This window comes from Glycine soja, chromosome 8 (assembly GCF_004193775.1).
Source record: "Glycine soja cultivar W05 chromosome 8, ASM419377v2, whole genome shotgun sequence".
NCBI lineage: Eukaryota > Viridiplantae > Streptophyta > Magnoliopsida > Fabales > Fabaceae > Glycine > Glycine soja.
The window spans coordinates 28,199,363-28,224,261 of NC_041009.1; the positions used below are offsets into that span (position 1 = coordinate 28,199,363).

At 43.8% G+C, this 24,899-nt stretch overlaps 2 non-coding genes and 1 pseudogene across 2 annotated transcripts; 2 read left to right on the plus strand and 1 right to left on the minus strand.

Annotated features, from left to right (window-relative positions):
- The first annotated feature begins 873 nt into the window (after nucleotides 1–873).
- Nucleotides 874–980, plus strand: LOC114424853. Its single transcript, XR_003669143.1, has one exon. It is a non-coding gene; the product is annotated as a small nucleolar RNA R71 (small nucleolar RNA).
- Nucleotides 981–4,076: 3,096 nt separating this feature from the next.
- LOC114424069 lies at nucleotides 4,077–16,351 on the minus strand (annotated as a pseudogene).
- Nucleotides 8,893–8,999, plus strand: LOC114424854. The gene has a single exon (XR_003669144.1). It is a non-coding gene; the product is annotated as a small nucleolar RNA R71 (small nucleolar RNA).
- Nucleotides 16,352–24,899: the final 8,548 nt, after the last annotated feature.

The window sequence follows — 24,899 nt, forward strand, 5'->3', positions numbered from 1 at the left end:
GAGGTCCTTGACATTGCTGAAATGACACTGACATTTTTGGGATTTTGGACAGCTTGAGAAGGCAGCTTGTCAGAATTCTGGGACTGTTGTTGATTCAATTGGGTAGCCAATTGTCCCATCTGATTGGTTAAGCTCTGAATGGAGGCTCTGGTCTCTTACTGAAACTGCATGTTCTGCATAGTCATTTGCCTCACAAGTTCTTCGAGGGAAGGTTGTGGAGGGGCCTTAACTGTTGGCTGTTTCTGGGGTTGTTGCTGTTGTTGGATTGGTGGAGGAATGTATGGTCTGCTTGGGCCAGCAGCATTTTGGAAGGAAGGAGCAGGCTGCTGTTGTTGCTGAGGGCTGGACCATCTGAGGTTAGGGTGATTCCTCCATCCAGGGTTGTATCTGTTGCTGGAAAGGTCATAATTGTTCTGCTGTGGTTGATTTTGCTGCTAAGGTTGAGGAGGTCTATTGTAAATATTTGCAGCATAAGCTTCAGGCTGCTCAATTGCTCCAGGTTGCTGCATGGAAGGGCAAAGGTCTGTATGGTGGTCAGCAGAGGAGCACAAACCACAAACCCTTGCGACAGGTACAGATTTCTGATTCAAGGCCAGCTGGGTTACCAAGTTAACCAATGCATCCAGTTTGCCTTCAAGCTTCTTAGTTTCAGATGATGCAGATGGGTTTGTAGCTACCTCATGCACTCCTCTAATGACTATGGCATCATTTCTGGCGCTAAACTGCTGAGAGTTGGAGGCCATCTTCTCAATTAAATTTCTGGCTTCAGCAGGAGTCATGTCTCCAAGGGCTCCACCACTAGCAGCATCTATCATACTTCTCTCCATATTACTGAGTCCTTCATAAAAATATTGGAGAAGAAGCTGTTCTGAAATCTGATGGTGAGGGCAACTGGCACATAGTTTCTTAAATCGCTCCCAGTACTCATACAGGCTCTCTCCACTGAGCTGTCTAATACCTGAGATATCTTTCCTGATGGTTGTGGTCCTGGAAGCAGGGAAATTTTTTTCTAAGAATACTCTCTTAAGGTCATCCCAGCTCGTGATGGACCTTGGAGCAAGGTAATACAACCAGTCCTTTGCCACTCCCTCTAATGAATGAGGAAAAGCTTCAGAAATATGTGATCCTCTTGGACATCTGGGGGTTTCATGGTGGAGCAGACAATATGAATTCCTTCAAATGTTTGTGCGGGTCTTCACCTGCAAGGCCATGAAACTTTGGAAGCAAATGAATTAGTCCAGTTTTAAGAACATATGGGACATCCTCATCAGGGTATTGGATGCACAAGCTTTCGTAGGTGAAATCAGGTGCAGCCATTTCCTTAGAGTCCTCTCACGAGGTGGAGGTTGTGCCATGTTCTCAAAATGTGTAAAATCAGAATGCTCAGAATCAGAATGCTCAAATTATAATGCTCAAGATCAGGATGTTCAAAATCACCAATAACAGAATGCACAGATTCACCAGTTATGGAATGCTCAGAATGATCAAAAGGTATAAAATGATGCCTAACTAATCTATGAAATGTCCTATCTATCTCAGGATCAAAGGGTTGTAAGTCAGATGGATTGCCTCTAGTCATACACTACATTCAGCATGCACACAACTAGTTGCCTTGTCATGTAAATAAAGGTGTAGGTTTGAACTACAGCTACCCTCAAATGATATCCAAATGACTTTAAATTTTGTGAGAAACCCTATAAATGATGAGAAGATAGCACAAAACATTTCAGACAAAATTCAAAGTCTAACTATGAAAGCTAAAAATGGTAGGTTAAGAAAATAAGTGAATAAAACTTGAAAAATAAAAAACTTTGACAGAATCGCTTTTTTGGACGATGGAGACCTCAGCCAGCTATGGAGGCTGCCACGGCGTAGGAAATTTTTTTCTACCCCAAATGCATATATAATAATTGCGATTTTGATAACCGGAGCAAAGTTATGGCCGTTTGAAGTTTTGACAAACACAAAATTTGCTAGTTTTTTGGAACTCTCAAATCTGACCAACTAAAGGCTCTAGCTATTTTTCCCACACAATATGGATTAAAGAAGTTACCACAAAAAAATTCAGCCAAAAATAACAACCTAGCTACTAAACAAAAATCTCAAATAATTCAGCATGGGTGGTTGCTAAAATCCGTCTCTAATTGATTTCTACTACTACTCTGTTTTTTCCGCAAGCTGATTTCTACTACCTACTCTGTTTTCAAGCACAATCTTCACAGCAAAACAACCAAGAGGGGCAAGGTGAATGTGGTCTTTTCCTGATCCTTAGGAGCAATAGTAATTTGCATATAACCAGAAAAACCATCAAGGAAACAGTAGTGGGATTTACCTGCCAGGCGTTCAAGCATCTGGTCAATGAATGGCAGGGGAAAATGGTCCTTTTTGGTAACCTGGTTCAGCTCCTATAGTCAATGCAGACTCTCCAACTGTTCTGCACCCGAGTAGGAATCAACTCCTCCTTCTCATTTCTGATCACTGTGAGGCCAGTCTTTTTCGGGACTACCTGGACGGGACTCACCCATTGGCTGTCGGAGATAGGATAAATGATTCCAGCTTGCAAAAGCTTGGTTATTTCCTTCTTCACTACATCAAGAATCACCGGGTTGAGTCTTCTCTGTGGTTGTCTTACTGGTTTAGCTCCATCTTCTAAATTATTTGATGCATACATGTGGATGGGCTAATACTAGGAATGTCCGCCAGGGTCCAGCCTATAGCCTTCTTATGCTTCTTGAGAACTGACAACAACTTTCTCCTTTGCTCATCAGCAAGGGAGGCAGATATAATCATTGGAAAACTCTTGCTATCATCCAAGTAAGCGTATTTTAAATTTGATGGCAGAGGCTTCAATTCTGGTGTGGTCGGCTGGACAGTGGTAGAAGGAGATGGTTTCTCAGCCTTTACCTCATAAAGAAAGTCAGAGGTATGTGTACTTCCTGAAACATGGTTAGTCCTATCTGACTCTATAAAATCAATCTCAAGAGGTAAAACACCACCACCAGGCATGCAATCAATATCACTCTCAGATTCACTCTCAGCATCAAATTCAGACATATGATCAAGTACAATTTCAGACTCAATGCATGAAGAGTGAGAGGCATGCAGATTAGAATAAAGACCAGTCATGTATTCATCAACAACATGGTCAATTATTTCAGCACGAAATACAGAAAGATCTTCAGATGGGTATTCATAGCATCCAAAATATTAAAATGAACAGTTATATCACCAAACTCCATGGACAGTGTGCCTGCATAAACATCTATCTTAGTTCTAGCAGTTTTCATAAAGGGTCTGCCTGAATGATGGGAACTGATCTTGAGAAAATCCATCTTCCATATTCAAGATATAAAAATCAACAGGGAAAATCAGTTCACCAACTCTAACTAAGACATCTTCTATGAAACCAACAGGATAGGCAACACTTCTGTTAGCTAAATGAATTACCACATCAGTTGACTGCAAGGGACCTAGAGATAGAGAATTAAAAATAGACAGAGGCATAACACTAACAGAAGCTCCTAAATCTAGCATGGCATTGTCAAACTTACTATTCCCTATGATACAAGGTATGCTGAATGTACCTGGATCTTTGCATTTTTCAGGAATTTGAGGAACATATTTACCAATCAATGCGGAGACATTTCTGCCCATGTAATCCGTTCACTTCCTTTAAGCTTCCGCTTATTAGTGCACAGCTCCTTCAAGAATTTGGCATATCTTGGAATTTGCTTTATTGCATCCAACAGAGGTTGTAACACAACTAACAAATTAACAAAACCAGCAAAACTAGCAAAACCAAAGAACACTCCCCCCCATACTTAAACAACACATTGTCCTCAATGTAGCACAATTAAAAGATTAAAAACAATTAAATCATCAAAGAGAATCGGACAAGTGTAATAAAAGCAAAGAAGGAGATAGGAAAAGAAAAACTCCCTAAGTCATGGTGGAGGAAGAGTAGGGTGGAGTAAGGAAGTCTCTTCCACCACTACGTCCACTAAAGAAGGGTTCGTGAGGAATGGCTTAAGTCGATGTCCGTTGACCTTGAAGCTCTTGTTTGTGGAGTCGCTTTTGATCTCAACTGTACCATAAGGAAAAAAATTAGTAACAACAAAAGGACCAATCCACTTAGACCTCAACTTACCACTCATGAGTCCAAGCCTAGAATTATACAATAACACTTTTTGCCCAACCACAAAGTCTTTTTTAACTATCATGCTATCATGGAACTTCTTGGTCTTTTCTTTGTAGAACTTGGCATTCTCGTAGGCGTCTAGGCGGATTTCATCTAACTCACTCAGTTGCAACTTCCTTTCCTCGCCAGCTTGATCCATAGAGAAGTTGCAAGTCTTCACTGCCCAGTATGCTTTGTGCTTAATTTCCACTGGAAGATGACATGCCTTTCCAAAGACAACCCGATAAGAGACATTCCTATGGGTGCTTTGTAGGCAGTCCGATGTGCCCAGAGAGCATCATCAAGCCTGGTACTCCAATCTTTCCTGCTTGGCTGCACAATCTTCTCTAGAATTCTCTTGATTTCCCTGTTATAAATTTCTGCCTGTCCATTAGTCTGGGGGTGGTATGGTGTGGATACCCTGTGTACCACCCCGTACTTTTTAAGCAGGGCATGTATTGTCCTGTTGCAAAAATGGGTTCCTTGATCACTAACAATAGCTTTAGGTACTCCAAACCTGCAAAACAGATTAGACCTGACAAAGTCTGCGACAACTTTAGCATCATTAGTTCTAGTGGGCTTGGCTTCCACCCATTTTGAAACATAGTCAACTGCAAGGAGAATGTAAACATAACCAAAAGAGACAGGAAAAGGACCCATGAAATCTATACCCCAGACATCAAACACCTCACAGAATAGCATAGGTTGCTGAGGCATTTGTTGTCGCCATGTAAGTGTATTTCCTGCTCTCTGACACTGCTCACAAGTGCTGCAGATCTTCCACGCATCTTTAAAGATGGTGGGCCAATAAAAACCACAATCAAGCACTTTGCGAGCTGTCCTTTGAACACCCAGATGACCTCCCGGTGCGGAAGAATGACAGAACTGCAGGACTGAGTCAGTCTCATGATCTGGAATGCACCGTCTAATGACCTGATCACTGCACAATTTCCACAAGTAGGGGTCATCCCAAATAAAATGCTTAGCATCACTTTTAATCTTATCTTTTTGGGCCTTAGATGCTAAGGGAGGAAAAACAGAGGCAACTAAATAATTGACAATGTTAGCAAACCAGGGAGTAGAAAGAGAGTCAGAAATACTATACAATATATACAAATGATCATCCGGGAAATCATCCCGAATAGGTGAATCTGCATCAGAGACACGTTCGATCCGACTCAAATGATCAGCAACTAGATTTTGTGCTCCGCTCCTATCACGGATCTCCAAATCAAACTCTTGGAGCCAGAGCATCCATCGGATCAACCTAGGCTTAGAATCAGCCTTCTTCAACAAGTACTTTAGAGCTGCATGGTCAGTATAAACAATAATGCGAGTACCAAGCAAATAAGATCGAAATTTTTCAAGAGCAAAAACTATGGCTAGAAGCTCTTTCTCAGTAGTAGTAAAATTTGCTTGGGCAGCATCTAAAGTCCTAGAAGCATAATATATCACCCTGGGCAATTTATCAATTTTCTGAGCAAGGACAGCCCCCAATGCATAATTTGATGCATCACACATAAGCTCAAAAGGGGCTGTCCAATCGAGTGCCTGGATGATGGGGGTGGTAGTCAACGCTCTTTTGAGGCAATCAAAAGCCTCTTTGCATCTGTCATTAAAGTCAAACTCCACCTCCTTTTGCAACAAGTTGGACAGTGGAAGGGCTACTTTGCTAAAATCCCTTATAAAGCGCCTGTAGAATCCTGCATGACCAAGAAAAGATCGCACCTCTCGCACACAAGAGGGGTAAGGCAATTGTGAAATAACAAAAATTTTTGCAGGATCTACTTCAATACCCTTATTGGAAATAATGTGGCCTAAAACTATACCTTGCTCAACCATAAAATGACATTTTTCAAAATTTAGAACAAGGTTAGTTTCAATGCATCTATTCAAAACTTTTTCCAAACTATTCAAACAACCATCAAAAGAGGATCCATATACAGTGAAATCATCCATAAACACCTCTATGCAATTTTCTAAAAAATCACTGAAAATACTAATCATGCACCGCTGGAAGGTACCAGGGGCATTGCACAGGCCGAAAGGCATCTTCCTATAAGCAAAAGTGCCGAAGGGGCAGGTGAATGTGGTCTTTTCCTGATCCTTAGGAGCAATAGTAATTTGCATATAACCAGAAAAACCATCAAGGAAACAGTAGTGGGATTTACCTGCCAGGCGTTCAAGCATCTGGTCAATGAATGGCAGGGGAAAATGGTCCTTTTTGGTAACCTGGTTCAGCCTCCTATAGTCAATGCAGACTCTCCAACTGTTCTGCACCCGAGTAGGAATCAACTCCTCCTTCTCATTTCTGATCACTGTGAGGCCAGTCTTTTTCGGGACTACCTGGACGGGACTCACCCATTGGCTGTCGGAGATAGGATAAATGATTCCAGCTTGCAAAAGCTTGGTTATTTCCTTCTTCACTACATCAAGAATCACCGGGTTGAGTCTTCTCTGTGGTTGTCTTACTGGTTTAGCTCCATCTTCTAAATTTATTTGATGCATACATGTGGATGGGCTAATACTAGGAATGTCCGCCAGGGTCCAGCCTATAGCCTTCTTATGCTTCTTGAGAACTGACAACAACTTCTCCTCTTGCTCATCAGCAAGGGAGGCAGATATAATCATTGGAAAACTCTTGCTATCATCCAAGTAAGCGTATTTTAAATTTGATGGCAGAGGCTTCAATTCTGGTGTGGTCGGCTGGACAGTGGTAGAAGGAGATGGTTTCTCAGCCTTTACCTCATAAAGAAAGTCAGAGGTATGTGTACTTCCTGAAACATGGTTAGTCCTATCTGACTCTATAAAATCAATCTCAAGAGGTAAAACACCACCACCAGGCATGCAATCAATATCACTCTCAGATTCACTCTCAGCATCAAATTCAGACATATGATCAAGTACAATTTCAGACTCAATGCATGAAGAGTGAGAGGCATGCAGATTAGAATAAAGACCAGTCATGTATTCATCAACAACATGGTCAATTATTTCAGCACGAAATACAGAAAGATCTTCAGATGGGTATTTCATAGCATCCAAAATATTAAAATGAACAGTTATATCACCAAACTCCATGGACAGTGTGCCTGCATAAACATCTATCTTAGTTCTAGCAGTTTTCATAAAGGGTCTGCCTAGAATGATGGGAACTGATCCTTGAGAAAATCCATCTTCCATATTCAAGATATAAAAATCAACAGGGAAAATCAGTTCACCAACTCTAACTAAGACATCTTCTATGAAACCAACAGGATAGGCAACACTTCTGTTAGCTAAATGAATTACCACATCAGTTGACTGCAAGGGACCTAGAGATAGAGAATTAAAAATAGACAGAGGCATAACACTAACAGAAGCTCCTAAATCTAGCATGGCATTGTCAAACTTACTATTCCCTATGATACAAGGTATGCTGAATGTACCTGGATCTTTGCATTTTTCAGGAATTTGAGGAACATATTTACCAATCAATGCGGAGACATTTCTGCCCATGCTAATCCGTTCACTTCCTTTAAGCTTCCGCTTATTAGTGCACAGCTCCTTCAAGAATTTGGCATATCTTGGAATTTGCTTTATTGCATCCAACAGAGGTATGTTTACCTCTACCTTTCTAAACGTTTCCAAGATCTCTTTCTCTGCCTCTTCCATTTTTTTGTTGGAAACTGCTCTTGGAGGGAATGGAAGAGGGGGAATGTGCTGCTTCTGCAAATCAGAATTAGCTGTGGAAGAAGATTCACCTGCACAGAAATTGTTAGGTAAATTTTTGTCATCACCTTTTCCTGGAATAGAGTGAAGTTTGGCAGGTTCATTTGCAGATGAGGAAGGTGCTACGGGTTGAGGTCCTTGACATTGCTGAAATGACACTGACATTTTTGGGATTTTGGACAGCTTGAGAAGGCAGCTTGTCAGAATTCTGGGACTGTTGTTGATTCAATTGGGTAGCCAATTGTCCCATCTGATTGGTTAAGCTCTGAATGGAGGCTCTGGTCTCTTACTGAAACTGCATGTTCTGCATAGTCATTTGCCTCACAAGTTCTTCGAGGGAAGGTTGTGGAGGGGCCTTAACTGTTGGCTGTTTCTGGGGTTGTTGCTGTTGTTGGATTGGTGGAGGAATGTATGGTCTGCTTGGGCCAGCAGCATTTTGGAAGGAAGGAGCAGGCTGCTGTTGTTGCTGAGGGCTGGACCATCTGAGGTTAGGGTGATTCCTCCATCCAGGGTTGTATCTGTTGCTGGAAAGGTCATAATTGTTCTGCTGTGGTTGATTTTGCTGCTAAGGTTGAGGAGGTCTATTGTAAATATTTGCAGCATAAGCTTCAGGCTGCTCAATTGCTCCAGGTTGCTGCATGGAAGGGCAAAGGTCTGTATGGTGGTCAGCAGAGGAGCACAAACCACAAACCCTTGCGACAGGTACAGATTTCTGATTCAAGGCCAGCTGGGTTACCAAGTTAACCAATGCATCCAGTTTGCCTTCAAGCTTCTTAGTTTCAGATGATGCAGATGGGTTTGTAGCTACCTCATGCACTCCTCTAATGACTATGGCATCATTTCTGGCGCTAAACTGCTGAGAGTTGGAGGCCATCTTCTCAATTAAATTTCTGGCTTCAGCAGGAGTCATGTCTCCAAGGGCTCCACCACTAGCAGCATCTATCATACTTCTCTCCATATTACTGAGTCCTTCATAAAAATATTGGAGAAGAAGCTGTTCTGAAATCTGATGGTGAGGGCAACTGGCACATAGTTTCTTAAATCGCTCCCAGTACTCATACAGGCTCTCTCCACTGAGCTGTCTAATACCTGAGATATCTTTCCTGATGGTTGTGGTCCTGGAAGCAGGGAAATTTTTTTCTAAGAATACTCTCTTAAGGTCATCCCAGCTCGTGATGGACCTTGGAGCAAGGTAATACAACCAGTCCTTTGCCACTCCCTCTAATGAATGAGGAAAAGCCTTCAGAAATATGTGATCCTCTTGGACATCTGGGGGTTTCATGGTGGAGCAGACAATATGAAATTCCTTCAAATGTTTGTGCGGGTCTTCACCTGCAAGGCCATGAAACTTTGGAAGCAAATGAATTAGTCCAGTTTTAAGAACATATGGGACATCCTCATCAGGGTATTGGATGCACAAGCTTTCGTAGGTGAAATCAGGTGCAGCCATTTCCCTTAGAGTCCTCTCACGAGGTGGAGGTTGTGCCATGTTCTCAAAATGTGTAAAATCAGAATGCTCAGAATCAGAATGCTCAAAATTATAATGCTCAAGATCAGGATGTTCAAAATCACCAATAACAGAATGCACAGATTCACCAGTTATGGAATGCTCAGAATGATCAAAAGGTATAAAATGATGCCTAACTAATCTATGAAATGTCCTATCTATCTCAGGATCAAAGGGTTGTAAGTCAGATGGATTGCCTCTAGTCATACACTACATTCAGCATGCACACAACTAGTTGCCTTGTCATGTAAATAAAGGTGTAGGTTTGAACTACAGCTACCCTCAAATGATATCCAAATGACTTTAAATTTTGTGAGAAACCCTATAAAATGATGAGAAGATAGCACAAAACATTTCAGACAAAAATTCAAAGTCTAACTATGAAAGCTAAAAATGGTAGGTTAAGAAAAATAAGTGAATAAAACTTGAAAAATAAAAAACTTTTGACAGAATCGCTTTTTTTGGACGATGGAGACCTCAGCCAGCCTATGGCAGGCTGCCACGGCGTAGGAAATTTTTTTCTACCCCAAATGCATATATAATAATTGCGATTCTGATAACCGGAGCAAAAGTTATGGCCGTTTGAAGTTTTGACAAACACAAAATTTGCTAGTTTTTTGGAACTCTCAAATCTGACCAAACTAAAGGCTCTAGCTATTTTTCCCACACAATATGGATTAAAAGAAGTTACCACAAAAAAATTCAGCCAAAAATAACAACCCTAGCTACTAAAACAAAAAATCTCAAATAATTCAGCATGGGTGGTTGCTAAAATCCGTCTCTAATTGATTTCTACTACTACTCTGTTTTTCCGCAAGCTGATTTCTACTACTACTCTGTTTTCAAGCACAATCTTCACAGCAAAACAACCAAGATTGAAATAGGGGAAACGCTTGATGGAAAAACTGAAACATAACACACATTAAACAAAATATCAGGACACTAAACAACACTAACACACATACTAACACAATACTAACAATTAAACATAAAACACGAACCTTTGGACACTGCTCCCCGGCAACGGCGCCAAATTTGATCGAGGCCGTACCCGAATCAAATAAACATGAAAATGCAGTAACTAGGAAGTGATCCTAGGTCGTTTCCCAACTAGCAGTGACAAACCAAATGTTCATAATATACTTGCAGTAACAGTAACGATTGGGGGAGGGGGTTTGTTTGTTTTGTGATTAAAGAGCAGAACAAGTAAACTGAAATTCGAAACTACTAATATTAAAAACGGGTTGTTTCCTCTGATTCAGAAGCCATTCTCTTATCCTGGGTTAGAGAATTCGTCCCTAACAGTCAACCACTTAATCCAACCCTATTTCAATTTACTAAGCGAAAATCAACTTAGGGTTTTCAATACGTGATTAGGCACCACATACACCAGTTAGCCCTTCGTCCATTAAGCATGAACGCAAGTTAGGCTCAAAGGCAATTAATCGAACACGAAGCGTGCACTGATTAATATTCACGAATTTGGGATACTGGTGAAGGGAGAACTACCAGGAAACCACATTACAAGCGAAACCTCAAAGAGAGTTGGGCTTCGTCCTCAAAAGGAAACAACACCAGAAAATCTAGCCTTCCATGGATTCAAACAGAAAACGCAATTGAAACATGAAGCAGAAACGTAAATGAACAGAAACGTAAACAAACAGAAATGTAAAATGGAACAGAAACGTAAATGAGAGTAGAAGAAGAAGCAAGAACGAAATTGTAATTAGAAGCAGAAAACGTAAAATTGCATTACGAACTCAGAAACGTCAAAACAGAAAAACCAAAACCCTAAAACAAAGCTCTGAATAATGAATAGCATAACAGAATAGAATGCCCTGCACGAATCCCAAGGCAGCTATTTAAAAAGAGTCACTCAAAGTCACTGGGCCCTATTACAATATTCTGGCCCAAAACGAAATAAACACTGAACAACATAAAATAAAATTGCGAAATTTCCTAATTAGAAATTAACTAAGGTAAGCGCTGCTTTATTTGCCCTCTTCAAGTCCACAACCAAAATCCGGATTAAGCCCAATGTTTCATTAATTCCTGAAATTAGATTAAAAACATCAAATTAGCTAATTGAGCCCAAATAATAAAACTGCCTAATTAATTGACAATTAAGACCAATCAATAATTAAAATGGTGCAAAAAGGGTTTAGAAAATAGAAGAAAATGATGGCACATCACAAGGCAAAAGGCAACAACTCATGCCAATCTTTGTACGACACTATCATCTTCTGAATAATTTTCTTAATATTTTTATTTGCAGCCTCCACAGCCTTGTTCATCTTTGGCCGGTAGTGGGTGGAGTTATGATGCTGGATTTTGAAATCCTCGCACATTTCCTGCATGATTTTGTTATTCAGATTGGTGCCATTGTCAGTAATGATTTTCCTAGGGAGTCCGTATCGACAAATCAGTTCCCTCTTTATGAATCTGACCACCACACTCCTCGTGACATTGGTATAGGAAGCCGCTTCGACCCATTTGGTGAAATAATCTATCGCCATGAGAATGAAGCGATGACCATTCGAAGCCTTGGGTTCGATGGCCCCTATGACATCTATCCCCCACATGGAAAAAGGCCAAGGGGCGGACATGACATTCAGAGGATGTGGCAGAACATTGACATTGTCTGCGAACGCTTGACATTTATGGCATTTCCTTACATGGGTGCAGCAATCACTTTCCATAGTGAGCAGTAATAACCTGCTCTAAGGATCTTCTTAACCATAGCATGCCCATTTGCATGTGTCCCAAATGAACCCTCATGGACTTCCTCAATCATGTAGTTTTCCTCTTTGGCATCTATGCATCACAAGAGGGTCATGTCATGGTTTCGTTTGTACAGGACGGTACCACTCACAAAGAAACCAGTAGCCAATCTCCTTAACGTTCTTTTGTCATTGTCAGAAATCCCTGGTGGATATTCTTTGTTCTCGACATACTGTTTGATGTCGAAATACCACGGTTTTCCATCTCACTCTTCCTCTATCGCACAACAATGTGCCGGCTTTCCCCGAGATCTGAATTCAATGTACGACAGATCCCCGTGTGGGGCAAGTTGGAGCATGGATGCCAAGGTGGCCAATGCATCGGCCATTTGGTTCTCTTCCCGAGGTATGTGGTGGAAATAAATTTCGTCAAAGAATTCGGCTAACTTCAAGATATAAGTTTGATAGAGTATCAATTTTTGATCCCTAGTTTCCAATTCTCCTCTCAACTGACGTATTACCAAAGTCGAGTCTCCATACACTTTGAGTAGCTTTACGTCAAAATCAATGGCAGCTTGAATCCCAAGGGCGCACGCTTCATATTCGGCCATATTGTTGGTACAATCGAAACCCAGCCTGGTCGTGAAAGGGATGCATTGATCATCCGGGGATACAAGGACTGCCCCTACTCCATGGCCCAAAGCATTAGATGCCCCATCGAAACAAACAATCCATTTGTCTATATCCTCGTGCGTCTGCTTCTCTTCGAATAGGGCCATGATGTCTTCATTCGGGAACTCAAGGTGCATCGGCTGATAATCTTGGAGGGGTTGTTGGGCCAAATAATCTGCCAAGGCGCTTCCCTTTATCGCCTTTTGGGTGACATACACAATATCGAATTCAGATAGTAGTACCTGCCACCTAGCGATTCGTCCCGTGAGGGCCGGTTTCTCAAAGATGTATTTCACGGGATCCATTTTGGAAATAAGCCAAGTCGTATGACTGAGCATGTACTGCCTAAGACAATGTGACGCCCATACCAAGCCGCAGCACGTCCTTTCCAACATTGAGTAATTCATCTCACAGGCTGTAAACTTGTTGCTTAAATAGTAAATGGCTTGTTCCTTCTTCCCAGAGTCATCGTGCTGACCCAACACGCACCCCATAGACTCGTCTAACACAGTCATGTACATGAAAAGAGGTCTTCCTGTTACAGGTGGCATGAGCACTGGGGGATTCGCGAGGCTCTGTTTGATTTTTTCGAAGGCCTCTTGGCAGTCGCCATTCCACAGGACCGCCTGCTTTTTATGCAATAGTTTGAAGATGGGCTCGCAGGTAGGGGTGAGTTGCGAGATAAATCTCGCGATGTAATTCAACCTGCCTAGGAAACCTCGAACCTGCTTCTCCGTGCGTGGCTCTGGCATTTCAAGAATGGCCTTCACTTTCTCAGGATCTATCTCTATCCCTTTCCGGTTCACGATAAAACCCAACAACTTTCCTGACTTTACCTCGAAGGTGCACTTGGTGGGGTTTAGTTTCAGTTTGTATTTCCACAGCCTTCCAAACAACTTACGCAGATTGACGAGGTGTTCGTCCTCGGTCCGAGATTTGGCAATCATGTCATCTACATAGACTTCTATCTCTTTATGCATCATGTCGTGGAATAAAGCTACCATGGCACATTGATAGGTTGCCCCAGCATTTTTTAGCCCGAAGGCCATTACTTTGTAGTAGAATGTTCCCCATAGGGTGACGAAAGTGGTCTTCTCCACATCTTCGGGTGCCATTTTTATCTGGTTATACCCTGAGAAACCATCCATAAATGAGAAAAGGGCGAACTTAGTTGTATTATCTACTAGTATATCAATGTGTGGTAAAGGAAAATTGTCTTTATGACTGGCTCGGTTTAAATCCTGATAGTCTACGCATATTCGCAATTTGCCATCTTTTTTTGGGACAGGGACAATGTTGGCTACCCACTCTGGGTATCGAGCCATAGCCAAGAAACCCGCATTGAACAGCTTTCTTACTTCTTCTTTAATTTTCAAAGACATTTTGGCTCTCATCCTTCGTAATTTTTGCTTAACCAGGGAAGACCCAGGATTCAATGGCAACCTATGCTGCACAATGTCGAGGTCCAGACCTGGCATGTCTTGGTACAACCATGCGAAGATGTCTTGATATTCTTCAAGAAGGGTTACCAAACCTTGGCGAATAGGTGCGGACATACCGGTTCCTACTTTCACTTCTTTCTTTCCCTCTCCGGTCTCTAAGTCTATCAGTTCGGTTTCCTCTTGGTGAGGCTTCATTTCGCATTCTTCCTGAGCGATCAACCTCTCCAACTCTGGTGAAAGGACGTCCTCTTCCTCTTCTTCGTTTATTGTTTGACTTACTTCTCAGTCAAAATCGATTATCAAACCCTCGTTGTTAGGATCCTCAAAGGATCGATCCTCACATCTATACCATTCAAGACAAAAAACAAAAACATGCAAAATGATATGAGAAAAGGAAGAATCGCAAGAATAGATGAAACAAGATCTCTTTGTTATTTAATAAGGTAGGTTTCACAATACAAAAGAGAAAGGAATCTATAGCCTCCAATTACATTGAATCAGCAGTATAGACTTCTGACTGGCTCGTCACGTGCCAATTCCCCAGTTGGAAATTGGGATGGCACGGTCGCACGAAACTCGGCGGATCTTGTGGAGCCTCTTCTCCTATTGCCACCACCTTTTCCTTGAACATTATCCTGGCACTTGTGAAACACTGGCTAACATGACCGGGCCATGCCCTATCTGCCCGGAGTCTTGATGGTGCATTCCTTCTTCTAGGTTTCCTGGGCTCATACCCCAACCCATATTTGTGCGGGTTACCCCTAATGTCAACCACATCGGCATTCCCGTGGCTATCCTTGCCCAGACCCATTCTGGGCTCATAACCGTGCCTAAGCATTACCCGCGCCACCATCAGGACCGCATTAAAGAAACAAGGTAGCAATGGACTTGTTTAAACAGAGGCACAACTTACCACCTCGAAGGATTGGAAAGTTGTTTCCAATGATTCCTCCGCTGCCTCTACATATGGTGTCGAGGAGGGGCAGCTTACCAACATATCCTCTTCACCTGACACTATCACCAAGAGTCCACCAACCGCGAATTTCAATTTCTGGTGAACCGTCGAAGGGACCACTCCTAGCGCATGAATCCATGGCCTCCCCAAAAGGCAGCTGTAGGTGGGATTTATGTCCATTACTTGGAAAACCACATTGCAAATGTGGGGGCCTATCTGAATGGGGATGTCAATTTCCCCCATCACCTCCCGTCGACTACCGCCAAAAGCTCGTACTACCATCGAACTCGGTTTTAGACGTGACGCATTAAAAGTAAGTTTCTCCAAGGTGGTCTTTGACATCACATTTAAACTTGAACCATTATTGATGAGTACCTTAGCGACAACATGGTCCATGCATCTGACAGACACATGTAGAGCTTTGTTGTGCCCTCTCCCCTCAACTGAAATCTCTTCTTCCAAAAACGCGTGATAGTTAATGGTAGTTATGTGATTAACAATGCCTTCAAAACCCTCGACTGAGATGTCGTGTGCTACGTGGGCTTTGTTGAGGACCTTTACCAATAGTGCACGATGAGGCTCAAAGCTTATGAGCAGTTCGAGCAAGGAGATCCTTGCTGCAGTTTTATTCAATTGCTTAACTACTTTAAACTCACTTTGTTGGATGAGACGAAGGAACTCATGAGCCTCTTCCAAGGTCACCGCCTTTCCTTTGAGACCTTCCTTCTTTTCAGCTCCCTTTACTACCGGGGGATCCATTTCTTTTGAAGGGGTGGCCGCACCTACGGACTCTTGGGTCATGGGTGCTTTCCCCTTGGAGGGAAATTCCACCGAGTAAGGGGGAGCGAACACCCGGACACTACGGGTTATGCCACTAAGGCCGGTAATCTTGGTTACCTTGGCTGACAAGGAGTCAACCTCGGTTGCAGCCCCTTCTCCAAAAGTGGGAGGGGTATATTTCCATGGGACGACCTTATTGCTTTGATAGGAAAATGGCGTCGGCTTGGGCACTGTCAGGGGGTACTCGGACCTGGGGCTGGTCATATTCTTAGCGAAACATATTACAAGGGCTATAGGGGTTGGGGGAGCCTTCCTTTCTGCCGACTGCGTGCAAATTTGCGGTTCTTCCCTACCTCTCTCGGATACTTCGAGCTGCCCCCAGTCCATGAGCCGTTGAAGTAGCTCTTCCACCGCGGGGCAGGTTTCCATGTCGTGTGATTCCCTGAGATGAAACAGACATTCGTCGCTTTTGTCTCTGCCACAAGAGACCATGCATGCTGCCTACATCGACTGGTAGATGAATCTTTTGGATGTAGCCACATCTTCTAATCTCTTTGACCCTAACGGCCTATCCTTTTCGATGGCGTTTACGCTAGCTCCTCCATGATTGGCTAGTGGATTGGTCTTAACGTTGGGGCCCTCTTCTTGAAATGATAGCCAGCCGACATTTATTAGGTGTTGCACCTTATACTTGAATGGCAGGCAAGAATCAATGTTGTGTCCGGGGGCTCCACTATGGTATGCGCATGTGGAATTTGAGTTGTACCACTTGGGGTATGGTGACTGGAAGACCTTCCCGGGTATGGCCACCACCAAATGGTTTTCAAATAATGAGGGCCATAACTCGGAATACGCCATGGGAATATGAGAGAACTGGTCTCTCGGGGAGCGTCGTGGATTGTCATAGCTCGTGCCAGGAGTCGTATTATTGGCTGGCCGGGGCTCCACTATGGTATTGCGCATGCATTTTTTCTGTTGTGGCAGGCCCTTCTACTTGAGTTGGGAGGGAACTTCCAGCTCGGATCGAAAAGTTCAAGTGGTTGTGTTGGTATGAGTTTTGAGCATTTTGGGGCGTTTTCATCCACGTTGGGGCGGTGGTGACCGCGTGGGTATCCCCTTCCTTTTTCTGTGTGCCCACCACAAGGGCTCTTCTATTGCTGTTGGGGCCAGCATTGGAGGCGTATTCAAACTTGCCTTTCCTCAGTCCGGACTCGATTCTTTCTCTGGCGAAGACGAAGTCTGCAAAGTTGGCCGACATATATCCTATCAGCTTCTCGTAGCAGAACGTAGGCAGCGTATCTACCATAATCGTGATCATTTCCCTCTCAGTCATAGGTGGGATGACTTGGGCTACTAGCTCTCTCCACATTTAAGCATATTCCTTGATGGACTCATGTTCCCGTTTGCTCATGCTCTGAAGTTGGTTCCGATTGGGATCCATATCTGTGTTGTATTGGTACTGCCTAATAAAAGCAGTCGCCAAGTCTTTCCCCGACCGGACCTGAGAGGCTTCTAGATTTGTGTACCACGCCACTGCTGGTCCGGCTAAGCTGTCTTGAAAGAAGTGCATTAACAGCTTTTCGTTCATGGAATATGCCCCCATCCTTCGACAATACATCCAAAGATGACTCTTTGGACACGTTGTCCCTTTGTATTTGTCGAAGTCTGGTACCTTAAACCTGGGAGGAATGATGATGTCAGGTACCAGACACAGATCGGCTAAATCCAAGAAAGGATAGTTGCCGAGGCCTTCCACCGCTCTCAACCTCTCTTCAAGCAGATCAATCTTTCCCTTGTCTTTTGAAATGGGAACGAGTTCCTTAACGGGTGCGGATTAAGACGGGGCATGGCGGATTATGTTTGGTTGGGCAACTCATGGGGGGCCGGTTCCCTTGGGGGAAGTAGAGGGCCTAAATGGGCATCTCTTTCATCATCTTCCTGTAGAGGATAGTCGGCATGAGGAGGGAGTTGCCCCTCGAAGGTAGGGGCTTGGCTCAAATCGTCTAGAGCGGTACGGGGAGTGAAGTCTGGAGGCAAACCATAAGGGTAGGCTTGAGGACTATACCTCCGAATGAAACCCGTCACGCTTCTGTCCCGGCCCAAGTTCAATGCGGGCTGTAGCACCGGCTCCGATTCCCTAACTGTATTGGAAGCGGCCGCTGTAGCATTGTATTTTATTGATTTTTGAATTTTTAGCATGGCTTCCGTGATAGAAGCCATCTGATCTTTTAAAGATGGCATGTCGGCCTTCATCTGTTCTTGCACTCCCTCTTCGTTATCCATCTTACTTTTGGATCGGGTGTTATAGGGGTGCCTTTGCACTTTTTTAGTTATGGTGAGTTTCCTAAATAAACAAACAGTGGTGAGCATGCCACCAAATCATGAATATGCTAATGAATGATTAGAGCACTTAGATCCACCTCAAGGCCTTTTTAGACAACATGATGAGTTTCAGAACTTCTCTTTTTATAAAAAGGAACAAAAGCTTTCATCTAGCCAAGATTTTACCAAAGTGTTACAACAGAACCTAACGGTTTCTAATTATATGGGCCATTAAATCTATCATGTGTTGACAGTAATTGATTAGCCCGTGAATTTCCTCTGGGGCTGAACACACTTCGGCCATGGCCCTTGCTTTAGCTAGTAGTCGCGAGAGGTCTTGACTTCCATTTAAGGTCAAGGCGAACCTATCCATCCACATGGTCGCTTCTTGATGCAATGCATCAATCACCCTCCCTCTTGCTTCCTTCTCGGCGTATGCTTGTGCGAAGTCCTCTACTAGCTTTTGCTCATGGGTCAAAGACTGGTTTAACTCTTCTTTGTACTGCCCTATTATAGCTAGCATGCTTTGCTCCGTGGCTTCTAAGTGTGGGGCCAAACTCTTCTTGGATCTTGAGCAAGCGGCTAACTCCTCTTTTAAGACCATGCTATGTACTCGTGATTGGTCTCTTTCCTATCTCCGGAGCTTAAGCTCGTTGTTGCTGCCCCACAAAGCCCCTCGAAACATGTTTCGGCCGTGCTCTTCCCTACGAGCCCTCTTGGTCTCTTGTTCCAAGGCCTCGGTGGTAGCTATATTTATATCTCTTAGTTCGGCATTCTCCTTTCGGATTTTAAGAGCTGATGATTTGAACCTTTCTTTGACTGTTTGGGCTTGCTCGAGTTCTGTCCTAAGGGCCTTGCACCTCTTCGTCTTCCTCCGGTGCCTCAACTTCCTCCCTTTTAGCAATTCTCAAACTTGGGAGCCAATCCAAACCTAGCACGTGGGCTTTCAACCACCTTCGGTAGCCACCGATGGGCCCATTGTTACTGCCCTTGACTTCTTTGTCCTTCTTTTGCACCACCTCCCATGCCTTGTGGACCTTCTGAAGTGTCTCCATGTTGGTCCTATTGAAACCTCATGAAATGACAGGCGCGAGCTCTTCCTCTAGCGGTGCCCCTCTCATAGGGTAGCCAAGTTGCCTTATACCAAGTGTCATACCCTAATTTCGTCCGGGGACCTTTGCTTGATGACATGCGACTTTTCTTTGGTCCTTGCAAGGTGCTTGGCACCCATCATTAGGCAATTTGTGAAATTCCAGGACATGCCGGAAAACCAAAAAATATTGATGCACAATCCGTAAGTTTTCGTGACACACCGGAAATCAAATGGAAGCATCGTTGCTTAATTAAGTGAGGTTCCGTAACATTCCGTAAGTCAAAAAGGGGATGATTATGTAATCCGCAAGGTTCCGTAACATTACGGAAAGAAAACAAGTATCGTTACGAAATTCGTAAGTTTCCGTAACTTTACGAAAAAAGAATCACCAAAAAAAGCAGTGGGGGTGTACTTAGTAAAAATGGGGGTGCAAATAGCACCTAGGCCCACTTGGGCCCTCCAGAATATTCCTCCAGAAGGCTGTTGCTTCTGGAGGAAGCAACCTGGCTCGCCTGGGCGAGCTGGGCGGCAAGCACCTCCCCTATTTTGCTATAAATAGGGGAGGACGTGAAGAAGAAAAGGGTTCAGCCCCTTAGGCACTTCTCTCTCTTTCGAATTTGCTTGGAAAAATTGTTTCCGTGAAGAAAATCTAAGTCGAGGCGCTTCCGAAACATTTCCGTAACATTTTCCGTGAAGAATTTCGCAAAGTTTTCAACCGTTCTTCGACGTTCTTCATTCGTTCTTCATCGTTCTTCGATCTTCAACGGGTAAGTACCTCGAACCAAGCTTTTCGATTCATTCTATGTACCCGTAGTTGTTCACATTGTGTTTCGTGTATTTCTATTCTCGTTTCATTTACTTTTAATACCCCCTCTTGACGTGCTTAAGCCATTTTACTTAAGTCATTTCTCGCTTAACCTAAAAATAAAATAAATTTCCACCGATCGTTTGAATTGTATTATCCGTAAACTTCGGTTAAAATGAATTCCGACCGTTCGGTCGTGCCGTAACCACGTTGGAAATCAAAAAAGAGGTAAAAATAATATAATAATAAAAAAAACATCTTTTAGGTAAAATAAAGCGGAAAATCAATCGGACGTTTTCTCTTTGGGATTTCTCATTCTTAACCGAATTGACTAATAACTAAAGTGAAACTAAGGCTAAAAACAACTCGCCTAGTCAAGCTCGTCCACAAAAATAGGTTTTTGAAGTTTGTCATTTCAATTTCTTACTAAGTAAAATGGATCATTTTCAAGGTCCAACGCCTTAAAATGATCACCTCTTAAGTAAAAAAGAATCACTTGATAAGAAAGAACTATGTAGGTCTGATTTTCTCATCCCAATTGAGGAATACGTAGGAGCAAAGGGAAACACCCTTGTCGACCACAAAAAGAGAAAAATATAAAAAGGGTATAAAGGATATAAAGACATAAAAAGGGGAACGTAAAAATCAAAGTCATGTTTGCACATTCGATTAAAGGCTGCCGTCCCTTGGGACGGACGTGTGGGGTGCTAACACCTTTCCCGTGCGTAAATACAACTCCCGAACCTTTCACTTAAAAGTTCGTAGATCACGTCTTTTCCGGTTTTCCCGACGTTTTCCTCAAATAAACGTTGGTGGCGACTCCGCGCGTATTCCTTTTGTGGGACACGCATCCCGCGAGTCACGCGTCGCCCTCCCGCCGAAGGGTAGGTTGCGACAGTTGACGACTCCACTGGGGACTGTTTTTAGAGAGTTAGGCCATTTAATCATGTGCAATGTTTTACCGTGACTTATCCCTTTGTTGGTTTCCCTTCATTATGTTCTTGTGTATATAAACTCTTTGTTGCTTTTAGTGCGTTTTAAAATGTATGCATGAGGTAGATATTTACTCATTTGATGCACACAAACACCAACACTATTTGCACACACTGTGAGTGAAAAGGGGCCCTATACCCGGGTTCATGGGAACATAAGGAGCGGAGGTGAATCTGTGATCATGCTAGGTCTCCGACTTGCTTGATCACAGTGAACCCTCATCTAGAGTTTTCCTCTTTGAAAGCATATTGTTGCTAGTAGTCCCTACTACTGCTGTATGTTCTTCGAAGGGGATAATACCTCTAGAAACCATCAAGAGAGATATGACTACCTTGGGGGTTATCACTAAATGCCTAGTTAGTTCTCTCCCTTATAGGTCCCTTAAATAGGGGCACGAAGCAAATACGATGCGTGCCATTTTTCACAACTGCCATGCATAAGTATCATATACCCTTTTGCTTATGTTCAGTGAATATCGTCATACTTTGTACATTCCCGCATTGTGTCTTTTGCATAGGCATCGCATATGGGTTCTGTCTTGATCCCTTCAGTAAACAAACCAACGGAGGGTCTGTGTCGCCTTCTTAAAAACGTACGTTGGGGCACTTTGCTACCCCTAGACGTTGTATCTAAGAAGGGGACAAATTCCCCGGGCCCCCGCATTCCTAGATTGCATTTGTGTCATATGCATTCCATCATGCATTCATCCATCCCACCCATGAGATATCGGAGTTTTGATTTGCACCAGTTTTTGTCTCACTTTAGTAAGCATGGGAACAAATCAAACCGGCAAGAGGTTCTACCAAGTCAAGGTTAAAAGCCTAGATACCACCAGCATCAAGGAATTAGGGCGGTTGATGAAACCTCTCCAAATGCAAGCCTTCCGCAAGACTTACGGAAAGATCTTAGAGTTGACCATAGCAGAGGTGTCCATAGAAGCCATTGCATCACTCACCCAATACTACGACCAGCCTTTGAGGTGCTTCACATTCGGAGACTTCCAATTAGTACCAACCATTGAAGAATTTGAGGAAATTCTAGGATGTCCTCTCGGGGGAAGAAAACCATATCTTTCATCCGGGTGTCTCCCCTCTTTGAGCAGAATTGCAACTGTGGTCAAGGATTCAGCAAGAGGTTTGGACCGCATAAAACAGACTCGGAACGGCATAGCGGGCCTACCACGAGGGTACCTAGAAGACAAGGCGAGGGGTATGGCCAATCAAGGAGATTGGGTCCCGTTTATGGATGTGTTAGCTTTGCTAATTTTTGGGATCGTCCTCTTTCCAAACGTGGATGGTTTGGTGGACCTAGCACCAATCGACGCTTTCCTTGCATACCACCATAGCAAGGAAAGTCCGGTGGTAGCTGTCTTGGCAGATCTATTTGACACATTTGACCGAAGGTGCGAAAAGAGTAGCGCACGGAGCATCTGTTGCTTGCCCGCCCTCTGTGTTTGGTTGGTTTCGCACTTGTTCCAACAAGACACAAGGCATCCATGTCCGCTCCTGAGCCATCGCTCGTGTACTGAAAAGAGGAGAATCGACTGGGACCAGCTTTTGGCTGGGATAGGAGGTAGAACAATCAGTTGGTTCCCCAAATGGAAGGAAGGAAAAGAAGGAGTCATTTTCTCATGTGGAGGATACCCAAACATTCTGCTGGTAGGAACGAGGGGTTGTATTAACTACAATCCCGCGCTCGCTATAAGACAACTAGGGTACCCCATGAGGGGAGCACCGACGGAAGAAAGCATGTCTCCTTTGCTTGTAAGGGATTTCGGCGCACAAAATTTCAAGGCTATACAAAGAATCAATAAGGCATGGGAAACCCCGTTAAGTAAAGATCAAGAGCTTAGGGGCATTCGTAATGGCATCATTGGTGGGTACCACGAATGGCTGAAAGTTCATATACGAGGTTTAGATTGGCTCGCCAAGTTAAAAGTCATCAGCGAAGAGAGTTTTGAAGCACCGGAAGAGGACGGAGAAGTCCAAGCTCTCAAAAGCGAGTTAAGAAAGGCGAAACTTGCCAAGGAGAAGTTCAAGTTGGCCGCTACACACATTCGGAAGGAGTGTGCCGGGTTACGGGAAGAGAATGCAATTACCGCAAGAGCCCTTGAACAAGAAACCAAGAGGGCTCGCAAGGAAGAGTATGGCCGGAATAAATTTCGCGGAGCTCTATGGGGTAGCAATAGTGAACTCAAGCTGCGAAGGGAAGAGAGGGACCAGTCGCGAGCACATAGCATGGTTTTGAAAGAGGAGTTAGTTACCTGTTCAAGGTCCAAAAGAAGCTTGTCTCAGCGTTTATGCGAGATGGAGACCAACATGCTAGCTATCATCGCCAAGTAGCAAGAAGAATTAGGTCTAGCCACGGCCCACGAGCATAGGATCGCGGACGAGTATGCTCAAGTATACGCAGAAAAAGAGGCTAGAGGAAGGGTGATCGACTCTTTACACCAAGAGGCAACCATGTGGATGGACCGGTTTGCTCTTACCTTGAACGGGAGTCAAGAACTTCCCCGCTTGTTAGCCAAGGCCAAGGCGATGGCAGACACCTACTCCACCCCCGAAGAGATTCATGGGCTTCTCGGCTATTGTCAGCATATGATAGACTTAATGGCCCACATAATTAGAAATCGTTAGGAAACTTGTATGGTCTCTCAGACCTTGACTAGATACGACTTTCTTTTTGAAATAAAATGAGTTGGTCCCATGTTTCTACTCCAAAAAGCTTGTGCAAATCAAATCACTCCTACATTTCATCTCTAGCATGCATTTTCTTTCTTTCTTTACCCGCTCCTCACGTTTGGTTTTTTAGGGAAAAACACCATAACTAAACGCGCCACAAGGCATCCCTATCGCACCAGATCCAAATCTAGAACGATGGGTGATCAAGAGGAGACAGAGGAACAGATGAAAGCCGACATGTCGGCTCTGAAAGAACAAATGGCCTCCATGATGGAGGCCATGTTAAGTATGAGGCAGCTCATGGAGAAGAACGCGGCCACCGCTGCCGCTGTCAGTTCGGCTGCCGAAGCAGACCCGACTCTCTTGGCAACTGCGCACCATCCTCCCTCAAACATGGTAGGACGGGGAAGGGACACACTGGGGCACGATGGCAGCCCTCACCTGGGATACAACCGAGCGGCTTACCCTTATGGATTGCCGCCCAACTACTCACCACCCGTCTTGCAAGACGATGCGGGCCATATTGCTTCTCCCGTCCTTGAAAGAGAGCCCCCTCAACAGCCCGAAGAAGTCCACAAAGACTCTCAAGACTATGCTCGAAGGGATGTCGAGTTCTATCCCCCGATCCCCGAAGGGCCGGCACCCAGCACGTTGCCTCAGCCCAACATCGCAACACAACCAATAGTCTTGTCCATGGAAGGACCGTCCCCGGCAACTGAAGAAAGGAGGAAGCTCGATCTCCTTGAGGAAAGATTGAGGGCCGTGGAAGGATTTGGGGACTATCCGTTCGCAGACATGACGGATCTTTGCTTAGTACCCGACGTTGTTATTCCCCCGAAGTTCAAAGTGCTGGACTTCGACAAGTATAAAGGGACGACTTGTCCCAAAAACCATCTCAAGATGTACTACCGCAAGATGGGCGCCCACTCTAAGGATGAGAAGCTATTAATACACTTCTTTCAAGATAGCTTGGCCGGAGCCACGGTAGTGTGGTACACTAATTTGGAAGCTTCCCGTATCCGTACTTGGAAGGATCTGATT